We start from the raw sequence: 14,225 nt of genomic DNA, 5'->3' as shown, positions 1-14,225 counted from the left end.
ATGAAAGTGACTGGTTGAGAAGAGTGATGGAAGTTAATGTAAAAGGAAGTAGAGGACGGGGAAGACCGAGAAAGACTTGGCTAAAGATGGTGGAAGAAGAAATGCGGGCAAGGGGGTTAACAAGGAGAGATGCAGAAAATAGGGCAAAATGGAGAAGATTGTCATGGGGACCGCAAGGCTAACCCCCGCTCTAGCAGGGAAAATGGCCTTAAAATGCATGTTGTTGTTGTTGTTGTTGTTGTTGTTGTTGTCGGTCACATGACCACCAAAGCGTGCCTCGCCTGAGAGGCGTGGCTTTGGTTCTAACGTATGCTTTTTGGCTTGGATTATATGTATGGGAACCCGATAAATGGGCTTTCAGTGTTCCCGAGTTGATTATACAATAAACATCTTCTCGGACGAGTTTGTGTCTTGTCCGTCACTTAGTCCGTCTCAAGCAGGAGCGCTGCTCCTTCACTGGTGACCCCGAGTTTACGACACGCGATGGACACGGCAGTGTCCCTCAAACTGCCCACTTTCTGCGAAGCACATGCCGCCGTCTGGTTCGCTCAGGCGGACTCCCTGTTCGCCCTGCGTGGCATTACGGAGGATGCCACTAAATACCATTACGTGGTCGCCGCGCTCGGCTCCGTGACCGCCGCCCGCTGCCTGAGCCTCCTACAGAGCCCGCCCGCTGACGGCAAGTACGACGCCATCAAAGCACTTCTTCTGGGCGCTTTCGCCCTCTCCCCGGCTGAACGCTTACGACGCCTGCTCGACCTTCCTGAGCTCGGCGATACGCGCCCGTCCGAACGTATGGACTACATGCTCACGTTGCTCGGCGAGCACCCCTCGGATTTCCTTTTCCGAGAGCTTTTTCTCCGCCAGCTCCCGGCCCAGGTACGGGTCGCCCTGGCCAGCACGACCATCGCGAACCCCCGCGACCTCGCCAGGGAGGCCGAAAAGGTCGATTCGGCAAGCTGGCTCGTCGGAGCGGCGAGCCAGCTCGTCGAGGTGGCTGCCGGGAGCCTGCCCGCCGCCCAGTCGGCGCCCGCGGCGCAGTTTCCCGCCCACCCGCCCGACGCCCGCGACGCAGTTTCCTTCCCGGAGGCCGCCGGGCCGGCGCGACTGGCAGCGGCGACGCCACGTCGCCCGGTTCCGACGCGTCCACCGGAGCCCCCGCCAGACCCGGCCTGGTGTTATTTCCACGCCAGGTTCGGGTGGCGGGCCCGATCATGTCGACCCCCGTGCACGTTCGGCAAGTTGGGAAACGGTCGGGCCGGCGCTCACTACCAGCCATGAGTGCCGGCCGTTCCGGAAACCTGCTATTCATCGCGGACCAAGCGTCGGGGCGGCGTTTTCTCTGCGACACCGGCGCTCAGCTGAGCATCATTCCCGCTTCGGCGGAGGACAGGCGGGCTGCCATTTGCGGCCCCTCCTTAATCGCGGCCAACGGCTCCGCCATCCGCACCTTCGGCCCACGCACCGTCGCCCTCTGCTTCGGCAGCCAGCTCTTTCGCTGGGAATTCGTGACAGCGGACGTCCCCATGGCTTTGCTCGGGGCCGATTTCCTTTGCGCCCATGGGCTGCTGGTCGACGTTAAACGTCGGCGTCTCGTCAACGCTGAAACTTTCAGCTCGCTGGCGTGCGCCTTGAGCCGTTCCGCGCCCACCGAGCTTTCCTGCATCCTCCCGTTGGCAGACGACTTCGCGCGTCTCCTCGTGGAGTTCCCGGCCCTCACGCGACCGACGTTTTCGGCTGTCGCGGTGCGTCACGGCATCGAGCATCATATTCCCACTACGGGCCCACCTGTGTATGTCCGAGCTCGCCGTCTCGACCCAGCCAAACTCGCCGTCGCCAAGGCCGAGTTCGCCGCGCTCGAGCGCCTCGGCATCGTGCGGCGCTCCGACAGTGCCTGGGCCTCGCCGCTGCACATCGTCCCGAAGCCGGGGGGCAGATGGCGGCCATGCGGCGACTACCGCCGCCTCAACGACGCCACTACCCCCGACAGGTACCCTGTCCCGCACATCCAGGATTTTTCCGCCCGGTTGGCGGGGCGGACCATTTTTTCAAAAGTGGACCTGATTCGGGGGTACCACCAGGTGCCCGTCCGCCCGGCCGACATCCCGAAGATGGCCGTTATTACACCTTTCGGCCTCTTCAAATTCCTCCGGATGCCCTTCGGCTTCAAAAACGCGGCACAGGCATTCCAGCGCCTGATGGACGGCGTGCTGCGCGACTTGCCGTTCCTCTTTACCTACCTGGACGACATCCTCGTCGCCAGCACGTCCAGAGCCGAGCACCTCCTCCACCTCCGGATGCTGTTCGGCCGCCTCAGCGAGCACGGCTTGATCGTCAACCCGGCCAAATGTCACTTTGGTGCGGCGACGATCGCCTTTTTGGGCCACCGCATCACCTGGAACGGCGCCGTGCCACTACCCGCCAAAGTTGAGGCCATCGCCGCTTTCCCACGCCCCCGCTCCGTCAAGGCGCTGCAGGAGTTCCTCGGGATGGTGAACTTTTATCACCGCTTCGTGCCCCGAGCTGCGCAACTCATGCGGCCCTTGTACGCCGCCCTCCACGGCCAGCCGGCGAAGCGCGACGTCGTCTGGTCCACGGACATGGACGCTGCTTTCACCGGCGTGAAACGGGCCCTCGCCAACGCCACGCTGCTGGCCCACCCGGTACCCCATGCTCCCATCGCCCTCACCACGGACGCCTCCGACTACGCCGTGGGCGCGGTTCATGAACAATGGGTAAACGGGGCCTGGCAGCCGCTCGCGTTCTTCAGCCGGCAACTCCTGCCCAACGAGTTGAAGTACAGCACTTTCGACCGCGAGCTCCTCGGGCTGTACCTGGCCGTCCGCCATTTTCGCCACCTCCTGGAGGGCCGCCCGTTCACGGCCTTTGTCGACCACAAGCCATTGATTTTCGCCATGGCCAAGGTCACGGAGGCGTGGTCGGCCCACCAGCAGCGCCACCTCTCCGCCGTGTCGGAATACACCACGGACATCCGGCACGTCGCCGGAAAGGACAACGCCGTGGCCGACTGCCTTTCTCGAGCCGGCGCCAACGCCGTCCAACTCGGCGTCGATTTCGCCCTGATGGCGACGGACCAGGCCACTGACGGCATGGTGCAGGCGCTCCGGGTGGTGGACACGGGCCTCTGCTTGGCTGACGTCCCCTTCGCGGACACGGTCCTGCTTTGTGACGTCTCCCAAGGCCGATCTCGCCCCGTTGTGCCGGTCACCTGGTGGCGGTGCATTTTTGCTTCGCTCCACGGCCTCTCTCACCCGGGCCGAAAGGCGTCCCAGAGGCTGGTGTCGGCACGTTTCATCTGGCACGGGTTTCGACGGGACGTCCGCGACTGGGCCAACGCCTGCACACCCTGCCAGCGGGCCAAGGTCCACCGTCACACCCAGGCTCCGCAGGCTCCTTTCACCGTGCCCGAGCGACGTTTCGACCACGTCCACGTGGACCTGGTGGGTCCCCTGCCCCCATCGCAGGGGTTCACCCACCTGCTTACCATGGTGGACAGGACCACCAGGTGGCCGGAGGCCGTGCCCCTCGCCTCCACCACCACCGCCGACGTGGCCCAGGCGTTCATCGCCACCTGGGTCATGCGTTTCGGCGCACCGGCGGACATCTCGTCGGACCGCGGCCCACAGTTCACGTCCGAACTGTGGGGCGCGGTCGCCCGCACGTTGGGCATTACCCTGCACCGCACCACGGCCTACCACCCCCAGGCCAACGGGTTGTGTGAGCGATCCACCGCTCATTGAAGGCCGCGCTCATGGCTGGCCTTCAAGACGGCGGTTGGGCCGACCGGCTGCCGTGGGTCCTTTTGGGCCTCCACACGGCCCCCAAGGAGGACCTCCGGGCATCCACCGCCGAGCTTGTCTACGGCCAGGCGCTACGCGTCCCGGGCGAATTCGTGCCCGACGCTACCAGTCCCTGGTCCGCAGCTCACCAGCGCTCGGACCTCCTGGAGGCCGCCCGACGGTTTGCCCCCGTGCCAACATCCCACCATGGTGACCCCCAGTCCTACGTCCCCCCAGCGCTTCGCACAGCAGAGTACGTTTTTGTGCGTCATGACGCACATCGGGGGCCACTCCGGCCGCCGTACGACGGGCCCTTCCGGGTCCTGCGACGGGACGACAAGTCGTTCGTCATCGACATCGGCGGCGGGTCGGACCGGATTGCGCTGGACCGCCTCAAGCCGGCGCACGTGGACATCGACCAACCGCCACGGTTGGCCCTTCCGCCGTGGCGAGGCCGCCCCCCGTCCACGGTGCCCCCCACTCGACCGCCCACCACCACACCGGACCCCCCCCCCCCCACCCACGACCCGCCAGGGGTCACTTCGGCCGGGTCATCAGGACCCCCCTCAAATTGACCCTGCCGGTGCAAGTCGATTCTGGGGGGACGTGTGTAGCGGCTACCGCTGGGTTTACACAATCGCCTTGCACCTACCAAGGACGCGGAGCGATCACCATGCCGGGCTCGTCCAGGACGCCCGGGCAGGCCCACGCCCAACTTGCCAGGCCTCGGCCGGGACGCCCGGGCATGCCCGGGCATGCCCGGCCACGCCCGCCCTCGACTTGCCAGGCCGCAGCCAGGACGCCCGGCCACGCCCCCTCTCGCCTTTCCTGGGCAAACGCTCCGGGATAATGTGTGTATATATATTGCTGCCCGATAAACGGGCTTTTCAGAGTACCCGAGTTGTTTTGTGACAATAAAGAAACTCGGACGAATTCCAGCTTTTTGTCGCGTCCATTCTTCCGACTACGTGGGAGCACAGCTCCTTCAGTGTCATGTATGAAGTGCAAATGTTCACCGTTGTATCCCTACACCGTGACCGCATTGTATCCCTACGCCCCAGCTCGGATGGCGCTGAGGTGAATCGGGCCTGTATCGGCAGAGTGAATAAACGTGTTCGACAATTGATCGTAGTTTGTCGAGATACCTTTCACAAAGTATGTACTGCTTTCGTGCTTGAGGATCAACATTTAAACAGGTAGAGCACGGCAATCCCCATCGGTCCGCATCCATGGGGAGGAGGATAATCCACTTGACGTAAATGCCTCGTTGAGTGTTGTGAGGAAAACGCCGCCATTGTTGTGACGTCAATGTTTCCCAGCGTATTCTGGGAAGTGACGGCCATTACCCCAACCCAAGCTCAGTGGCTGTGTTGAGTGTTTGTCTCGTCAGTATGTCCAGGTGTCTGTGAGTGGCGTCTCCATTAAAAGCCTTCGACCTTGTATTTAATAACAAAACGTCTGAAGGTTCAAAAGGTACGTTCCAAAAGGACGTAATTAATGGATGTTTTATATTGACAGATTTATTTATTTATTATATTAACCCACGGCCTATTATATTAACCCAAGATTGTCTGAGGTAACTAAGGTGTTCTATTAACTCTCTCGTTAATTATCGTGTTAAATATAAAAATTAGGAATTTACTTATTTTAAATGACGTCGTTATCAAGCTTCATGATCCGTTGTTTCCCGAACAAACATTTCTCATGAGATTCTCATCAGTTTTGTATCAGATCTCATGGGAAATTACAAGACATTTTTTTTATCACATGAAGATAATTGGAATATCCAGAAAGATCCAACTTTCTCTCATTCATTCTTTAAATCCTTCACTTTTTAATCAATCACTTGATACGTTCCTGCTAATCACTGGAGAAATGATTCTATTTAAATATTCTTTCTGAATCGATTCTGAAAGATTATTGAGCGTCTAATATCACGAACTTAACGATTATTTATCATTCGCAAACTCTTTCGGAACTCCTGATTGACATTTTGTGTTCGCTTGTTAAATTAATAAAATTAATAGATCGGATTCAATCGAATATAAACGTGTAGTTTGTTAATTTAATATTTTCTAATTATTTACAATTTGTGTATGGTTTATCTTTTGTGATGCTTCACCATGGAGACGCGTTCACGGTGCGGAGTTGTTATTTTTTGACCAAACGTTTTGTGACGTCATCGAGCAGGACAACACGATCGTTCACATTCGGACAACGTTCTATTCTAAGGAATATTTCAAAGGATCGTAATCTTTCGGAACGTGTTCATTCCGTTTGGAGTGCGTTAAACCTCGTTTATGTTCGACAATTACGACGATGTCGCGATTGTTTAAGAACTTCAAGAAAGCTTTTTGCGGCTGTTTCAAAGAAGAAGAAGGGTAAGAACCTATAACAATGAGGGTTTTCTGTAATGTTCTGTTTTAGTCAGGTTCACTATGTTTTTTCGTTCAAAATCATGGTAGATTAGCAAACCTATACATTTTTGGAAACGTTATTACATGGAAAATCGGAAAATCAATGTTTACATTCGCCAATTCCGACCAATTTGATTCGACCAATTCGACCAATCGACCAATTCCATTCGACCAATTCGACCATTCGACCATTCGACCAATTCCATTCGACCAATTCGACCATTCGACCAATCGACCAATTCCATTCGACCAATTCGACCAATCGTTTCGATCGACCATTCGTCCAATTCGACCATTCGACCAATCGTTTCGATCGACCATTCGACCAATTCGACCATTCGACCAATCGTTTCGATCGACCATTCGACCATTCGACCAATTCGACCATTCGACCAATCGACCAATTCCATTCGACCAATTCGACCATTCGACCAATCGTTTCGATCGACCATTCGACCAATTCGACCATTCGACCAATCGTTTCGATCGACCATTCGACCATTCGACCAATCGTTTCGATCGACCATTCGACCAATTCGACCAATTCGACCAATCGTTTCGATCGACCATTCGACCAATTCGACCATTCGACCATTCAACCAATTCGATTTGCCAATCAATTTAACCGACCTTTGCTTGTGTGGAACGGACTGTGAAAACGATGCGGACTATATTGTCGGATACGACACACAGGACAGTGATGACGAACTCTAAATGGCATATTCTGTAATCGTGTATGTTTGATGCCATTGACTGCCTGTGTATATTTTGTCATTGACTGCCTGTGTAGATGTGAAGTTATACCGACTGCATGTGTATATATGATTTTGCTGACTGCCTGTGTATGTTTGGTGATATGAATTATTGTGACACATTTTGATGTTATTAACTGCCTGTACAAAATGATAACATGTATTTGATTATGCAACTTATCGCGAATATAAAGACAGTATTTTGCAATTCAAAACCTTTGATTCGTGTCTTACCATTCCCCATAGCACTAATTTGATACTTTCATTGGATTCCTTGTCCCTGAAAATATAGGTTTAGTATATTTTAAAAAGTTTTTAGGGTAATTAGAGGCAGAAATAGAACAAAATATGTATTTTACAGTGGCCATTTTGAAAATCCAAAATGGCCGCCATACAGGTATCTCTCCAAATGTAAACATTGATTTTTAGTTTCCTTATGCTATAACCTTTCCAAAAATGTATAGGTTTGCTAATCTACCATGATTTTGAACGAAATATAATTTATTGACATAGTGAACCTGACTATTTGCTTGTTTATGAAGTTTAATGTAAATGTTGAATTGTTTACTTTTGTTTTCGTGCCTGGAGTCGCTTCTTTCCCACCATACGGAATGTTCAATTATTTGAGATGAAGTTTGAGCGTTTTATAGAGGAGGGAGCCATAAGGGTCTTAAAGGGCCAGAAATAAGGAGACCCCATTACAGGGTATATGGGATGAATGTATGGCACATAACCACATTCAACAGAACATTTGGACTGGGAATGAGGTGCAGTGTACAACAAGGAGGGTTTTTGCAGGTGGATGAAGTCCAAACCATGACAGTCGTTAAAACATGGTCTGGCATCCCGGAATGTCTGCTTAACATAATGTGTGTATAAGTCTCCATGAGCCAGAGGTCGGTGAAGAAGGACAGTGTGTGGTAACTAGGTTAACCAGACTGATCGATGAACAGGTAGACACGGCATGTGGCAACAAACAATGAAGCCAAATTTATGTGGAGACGTTTGCAACATTGAACGGCTGTTTGCAACATTGAATGTATATGGTGAACGAGAGACTATGTATGAAGCCTGAAAGGCGATACATCAATAATAAAAGCGTTATGACTGTGATTTAATTGCTTAAAACAATTAATGTTTTGCTTTTCTTGTTCACCGTTCACAGGTCATTTGTTGCTGATTTGCCGAAACCACCAAAGGCAAAACGCCCAAAAAAGTGGTGGCAGGTGCGACGAAGAAATCACACCAAGAAGGATGCGTCAAAGCCAGGAAATGATATTGGAACTTCCAATGATCCTGCAACATCCGAAGCCGCCACTACTTCTGATAGACATCTCAAAGAAGTGACACCTGATGTGCCAAGGTCGAAACACCGAAAAAAGTGGTGGCAGGTGCGACGAAGAAATCACACCAAGAAGGATTCGTCAAAAACAGGAAATGATATTGGAACTTCCAATGATCCTGCAACATCCGAAGCCGCCACTACTTCTGATAGACTTCTCGAAGAAGTGACACCTGATGTGCCAGAGGCACCAAGGTCGAAACACCGAAAAAAGTGGTGGCAGGTGCGACGAAGAAATGAAACCAAGAAAGATGCATCACCACCAGAAAATGATGTTGGACCTTCCAAAGTTCGTGCAACATCCCAGGCCACTCGTTCTGACAACCATCCAGAACGGATCACGCACCCCAAAAAGCCATCTCCGTTTCCTCCTCCATCTTCGGCGGTGGTTCGTTGCTCCACCTCTCCAGCAGCAATCCAATACAACATCGGACCATCTTCATCCAAATGTACGAATACCCTTTCCTTTCTCTCTAGTTTTTTTTGTGCTGATAATTACTTTTTACATGAGTCGTGAATCTAATGAATATTTCCTGAATTTACTGGATGTCAAGACATGAAGCATTGCTGTTTTTTTCCTCTGTTCTCTCTCCTGGAACCTCGTTGGTAAGGATAGTTTAATTGTACTTCAATGGATGGTCAGCTAAATGTGTCTCCAGTGCAGACTCAAGCTGGTTCTTGGAGTTTCAATGATCACGTATCCCAGTAATACATTCAAAATTTGATGATGTTTTGACAGAGTAAGTATTTTCTCTTTTTTGGGATCTTCCTATTGTGGCCTCTACTTCTGGAACTCTCTTATTTTTAAGTGTCCAAGTTCAGGTATCAGTTTAATTTCCCTCTGCTGGTCTTTGTCAAGTCGATTCTCTTCTTTCTTTTGCTTTGGGCACCATGTTCCATTCAAATGTTGGTCCTACTATGGTTTTGTAAAGTCGGAGTTGCCCTTTCTTCTCCAGTGCTGTGAATGAACTCTTGATGTTCCCTAATATGCGACTTTTGAAATGACGTATTAATGCTAAACGAGGCCTTTTGCCTGCACTGTGTGGGTTCGGCAATTTTAACCTGCTGTTGCTAGCACAAAAAGTTCAATTCAAATAGTCTTTTAAACATAATTTTCAGAATTTAGCCGAAAGAGGCAATTTCAAGATGGAAACCATAACTGTTGAGTTCCTGAGTGCAAATCAGACTCGTGCAAATGTTGAAAATACAATACACCGTGGATAAGAGGTGTCGGGTTCATACCATTTCCTGTTAGTACAAATGAGCGGACGCAGTGAACATATAAACTAGAGCGATGCGACTGTGTCGCCAATATGCCTCCTCGTAGACCCACAAGGGGTAGATGCCCTCGTTCACTCTCCTAAAAATAAACAAGTTTGATTTAAATTCCTTCAGCTGTTTTCAAGTATCACGTTTTCACCGGCCATGACAGGTTTCACATCATTCTGTGAAACGGTTTCAGAGAAGGGATTTTTAAAATTATCGGCTTTCAGGTTTATATGGCTGCCACACCACGTGACATATGACCTTAAAAATGTACACTCTGCATCTGTATGGGTAGGGGATCACGTTTGTGAAGTTTTGTGTTGATCGGATAAGGTTCGTTTTTCTATCCATCATGGCTACCAAACCACGTGACCCACAACAACATCATTTTCAAACGATATGCAACAATCTTGTTCGATGATATTTGTAAAATTTTGCATCGATAGGGTAAGCAGTTTCAGAGATATAATTATTTAATAATCTGAAATAATTATACATAATTGAAAGACTGGCTTATCTAAAATGAAAGACAACTCAAAAACATAATTTGGCTGGTATTCCACTTCACCTATGATGTCATCATTATCATGCTTTTGTTCCCCATTGGGAGTACTTGACAATGTGCCAAGTTAAAAAAAAATTCCCTTCAGTGGTTTCCTTGAAATATTTTTTAATTATTTGTGTTTAATCCAAGATGGCTGCCATACCACGTGACCTATGACATCACAATTATCATAAAAACATTTTGCATGGGTGTCACTCCTAAATTTTGTCTCAATCGGACTAGTGGTTGCTGAGAAAAACGAGGTTTAGCGCCTCACGTATGGACAACCCGAAAACATAATGCCTGCGGCCACCTTCGGGGCAGAGGCATAAAAACAAACACACAAGCGGACATTTCTCCTTTCAGCAATAATTGCAGAAATGTCGTGTAATTTCTCGTGTGGCCCAGGAACCAATCAAACAAATTTATAACAGCCCTCCCAGCTCAATATCATCATTTTAAACTTACCTTGTGCATTCACAAGCCCCAGATGTTCTTCACATCACTGTTAAGAGGCACCCAAACCATAAACACAGTCCATTCACTGGCAGCAATCCGTCTGCTGTTTGTGTAGCAAACGTCCCTCCACTCGGGCCTTGCACCGTCCCTCATGGTCGAGAGTTTTCAGTACAAGCAGCTGCCCATTCGGCGAGCTGAGAAAGTTCTCCAAGTCTTTCATTGTGTAGAGGCACAACCCTTTCTCTCACGTACTTTTCCAAGTATTTTTGACTTCTTAAAAAAGCTTTTTGAGCCATTTTCCGAAACAATACTTATCTCACACACATTGCATACTTTAGAGCATCCTTGGGAATCGAACCTACATCAGCCAAGGAAGGGGGTTTGGAAAAGTAAGAGCAAGGGGGGCTGGAAGGGGGGGAGGGGAGGAGAGCACAGGGTGAGGAGGGAAATATGTTCGAAGGAAATCTAAGTTTCAAGAGAAAAAAGAGAGGGTATTTTAGGAGTATGGATGGGTATAGCAGAGGGACAAAAGAGACGTTGGTTGTTATTATAAATTGACATTGGGCTGGGATTGGATGAAAGAGTTGCATTTTAAGTGCCTTTGACGAACTCTGCTAAAGGAGCTTCTCAAGGGTTTAAATTGAGTATTTGGAAATGATAACACAGGGTCATTGTTTCACACCAGTACCAGCGATGTCACCCTGTCCACTGAAAGCTTTTCTGAACCATGTTTTCTTCCAATTGATGATTTTCTGAAATACTTATTGATATCCGCAGGTAATGATGATCAAGCTATGTGTGGTGAGAAACCAGAAGCCATAAGGAAAGAGAAGATGCAGAAGCAAGCTGGTGGAGAACTGTGTGGTAAACAACGTGAAAAGGTGAAGATGATGGTGCAGGTGGAGAAACCAATTGATTATTACAACATGCATTTTAAGGCCATTTTCCCTGCTAGAGCGGGGGTTAGCCTTGCAGTCCCCATGACAATCTTCTCCATATTGCCCTATTTTCTGCATCTTTCCTTGTTAACCCCCTTGCCCGCATTTCTTCTTCCACCATCTTTAGCCAAGTCTTTCTCGGTCTTCCCCATCCTCTACTTCCTTCTACATTCATTTCCATCACTCTTCTCAACCAGTCACTTTCATCCTTCCTCAACACATGACCAAACCATCTCAACCTGTTCCTATTCACAGCATCAATCACAGGCTCTATTCCCATCATTTTTCGCAATTCATCATTTGTCTTCTTCTCTCTCAACGATACTCCGCAATCCATCGAACCATTCGCATTTCCACCCTTTCCAACCTTCGTTGCTGCTCTACGTTCATTACCCATGTCTCGCTCCCATAAATCATAACACTTCTCACACATGCAGCATACACCTTTCCCTTCAGCTTCAACGACACTCCCCTCATCAGCACGCCACTCAGTTCCCGAAACTTCTTCCATGCACATCTCACTCTAGCAACCGTTGCTGAGTCTGATCCACCTTCTCCATTCAGCATGTCTCCGAGGTAGCAAAATGTTTTCACACCTTCCAGCTTCATGCCGTCTCCAAGATCCAACTCAACATTTCCTCCATGTGCAGCTCCCTCTGTGCACACCTTACATTTGAATGTAGCTGCCACACTGGTTAATGACCCTCTCAGACCACTACATTTTTGATGAACCCACTCAGCGCACATTGTACATTGAATGGAGTTCACTCCGACAGCCTTCCTGCACACAGCACAGGGCCACTTCCCAGTTCTTTCCACCTCACCACATGCTTTACCACTTGCCATCACCTTCGTCTTTCCGATATTCACCTTCAGACCTTTTGTCTCCATACATTCCTTCCACTTGTTTATCTTTTCCTTCAGTCCATCCATACTTTCCGCAATCAACACCAGATCATCTGCATACAACAACTCCCACGGTAAACCCTCCTTTACGTTCTGAGCCAGCACCTCCATCACAGCTACAAATAGTAGTGGACTTAGTACCGACCCCTGATGCACTGACACCTTCACCTCAAACTCACCACTGTTCCCGTCCTTCGTCCTTACAGCTGTGCGTGCTTTTTGTACATTGCCATCACTACTCTGATCAACCATTCCTCCACTCCTAACCTCCTCATTGCCCATGTCAATACTTTGCGTGGAACCCCATCGAATGCTTTCTCCAGATCAACAAACCCAAGAAACAACTTCTTCCTCTTCTCCATGTACTTCTCCTGCAACTGCCTCACAATAAAAAGCGCGTCTGTCGTTCCTCTACCTGGCATAAATCCAAACTGCATTTCGTCGATCTTCACTTTCTTCCTTATCCTCCTCTCCAACACCCTTTCCAATACCTTCATTCCATGCTCCAATAACTTTATCGCTCGGTACGAGCCACACTCCAGAGGGTCACCTTTCCCCTTGTATAGAGGGACGAGGGTACTCAGTTCCCAAACCACTGGAATGCGGCCTTTTTTCACCACCAGATTACAGATCTCTGTCATTCTATTCACACCCCAACTTCCTGCTGCCTTCAACATGTCTCCCACAACTCCCGTCGGCCCTCCCGCTTTTCTGCTCTTCATTGCTTTTATGGCTTCCTCAACTTCCTTCTCAGTTATCTTCTCTGCCGGTCCTAAAACTGGGTTACTCTCTATGTTGCCATCCCATTCATTCTCTGTATTCAACAGCATTTCCATATATCTTTTCCATCTTCCTTTAATTCCATCTGGGTCGACAACGATTTGTCCCACTTCATCCTTCAAGCAACTCACCCCCATCACATCACACCTCTCTTTTGCTATCTGCTTTGCAATCCTGAATACTGCTCTCTGACCCTCTTCCGAATCCAAGCGTTCTCCGAACATTTTACTACATGCCTCCTGCGCCTTTGCCACCTCTTTCTTTGCAGCCTTCTTGGCTGCCTTATAACTTTCATGCTCTGCTGTTTCTGCTCCCGTACCCTTCGCCTTCTGCCACTCCTTGAACTTCTTCCTCTTCTCGTCAACCCTCTTTCCAACTTCATCATCCCACCACCATGTCTCCGAGTGCCTCGATGGTCCTTTTGTCCATCCACATACCTCACCAACGGCTCCCAACAGACTAGCTTTCATTGACATCCAACCACTTTCAGGCTCAACCACATCATCCTCTACCCTACTCAGCCTCTCTTTTAATGCCTCCCTTACTGTCACCTCTTTCAACCGCCACACCTTCATTCTCAGTTGGTACTTCACCCGCCGAGCTCTCCTCACACCTTTCACCCTTATGTCACAGACAACCAAGTGGTGCTGTGAAACAGCCTCCTTCCCCGGGATCACCTTCGTGTCCCGGAGGTGCCTCCTATCTCGCCTACGCACCATCAGGTAGAAAACGGTTGGTGTCGACCCACCTGACGTGTATGTAACAAGCTTATTATCCTCTTTCTGGAACTGAGTATTACAAATCAACAAATCAGCTCCATCAGCAAACTCCAAAATCCTTTCACCTTCTCCATTTCTCACACCATATCCGTAACTCCCATGAACTCCCTCAAAACCATCCATACTCCTTCCCACATGTCCATTTAGGTCTCCTCCTACCACAACAACTTCCTCATCTTTCACGTTTTCCATCAGCTTCTCTATCGCACACCAGAACCTGTCCTTGTCTTCATCGCTCCGAC

Source organism: Myxine glutinosa, chromosome 4 (genome assembly GCF_964187855.1).
Source record: "Myxine glutinosa chromosome 4, kmMyxGlut1.1, whole genome shotgun sequence".
In the NCBI taxonomy this organism is placed as follows: domain Eukaryota; kingdom Metazoa; phylum Chordata; class Myxini; order Myxiniformes; family Myxinidae; genus Myxine; species Myxine glutinosa.
Note: the sequence above shows the minus strand (reverse complement) of the source record.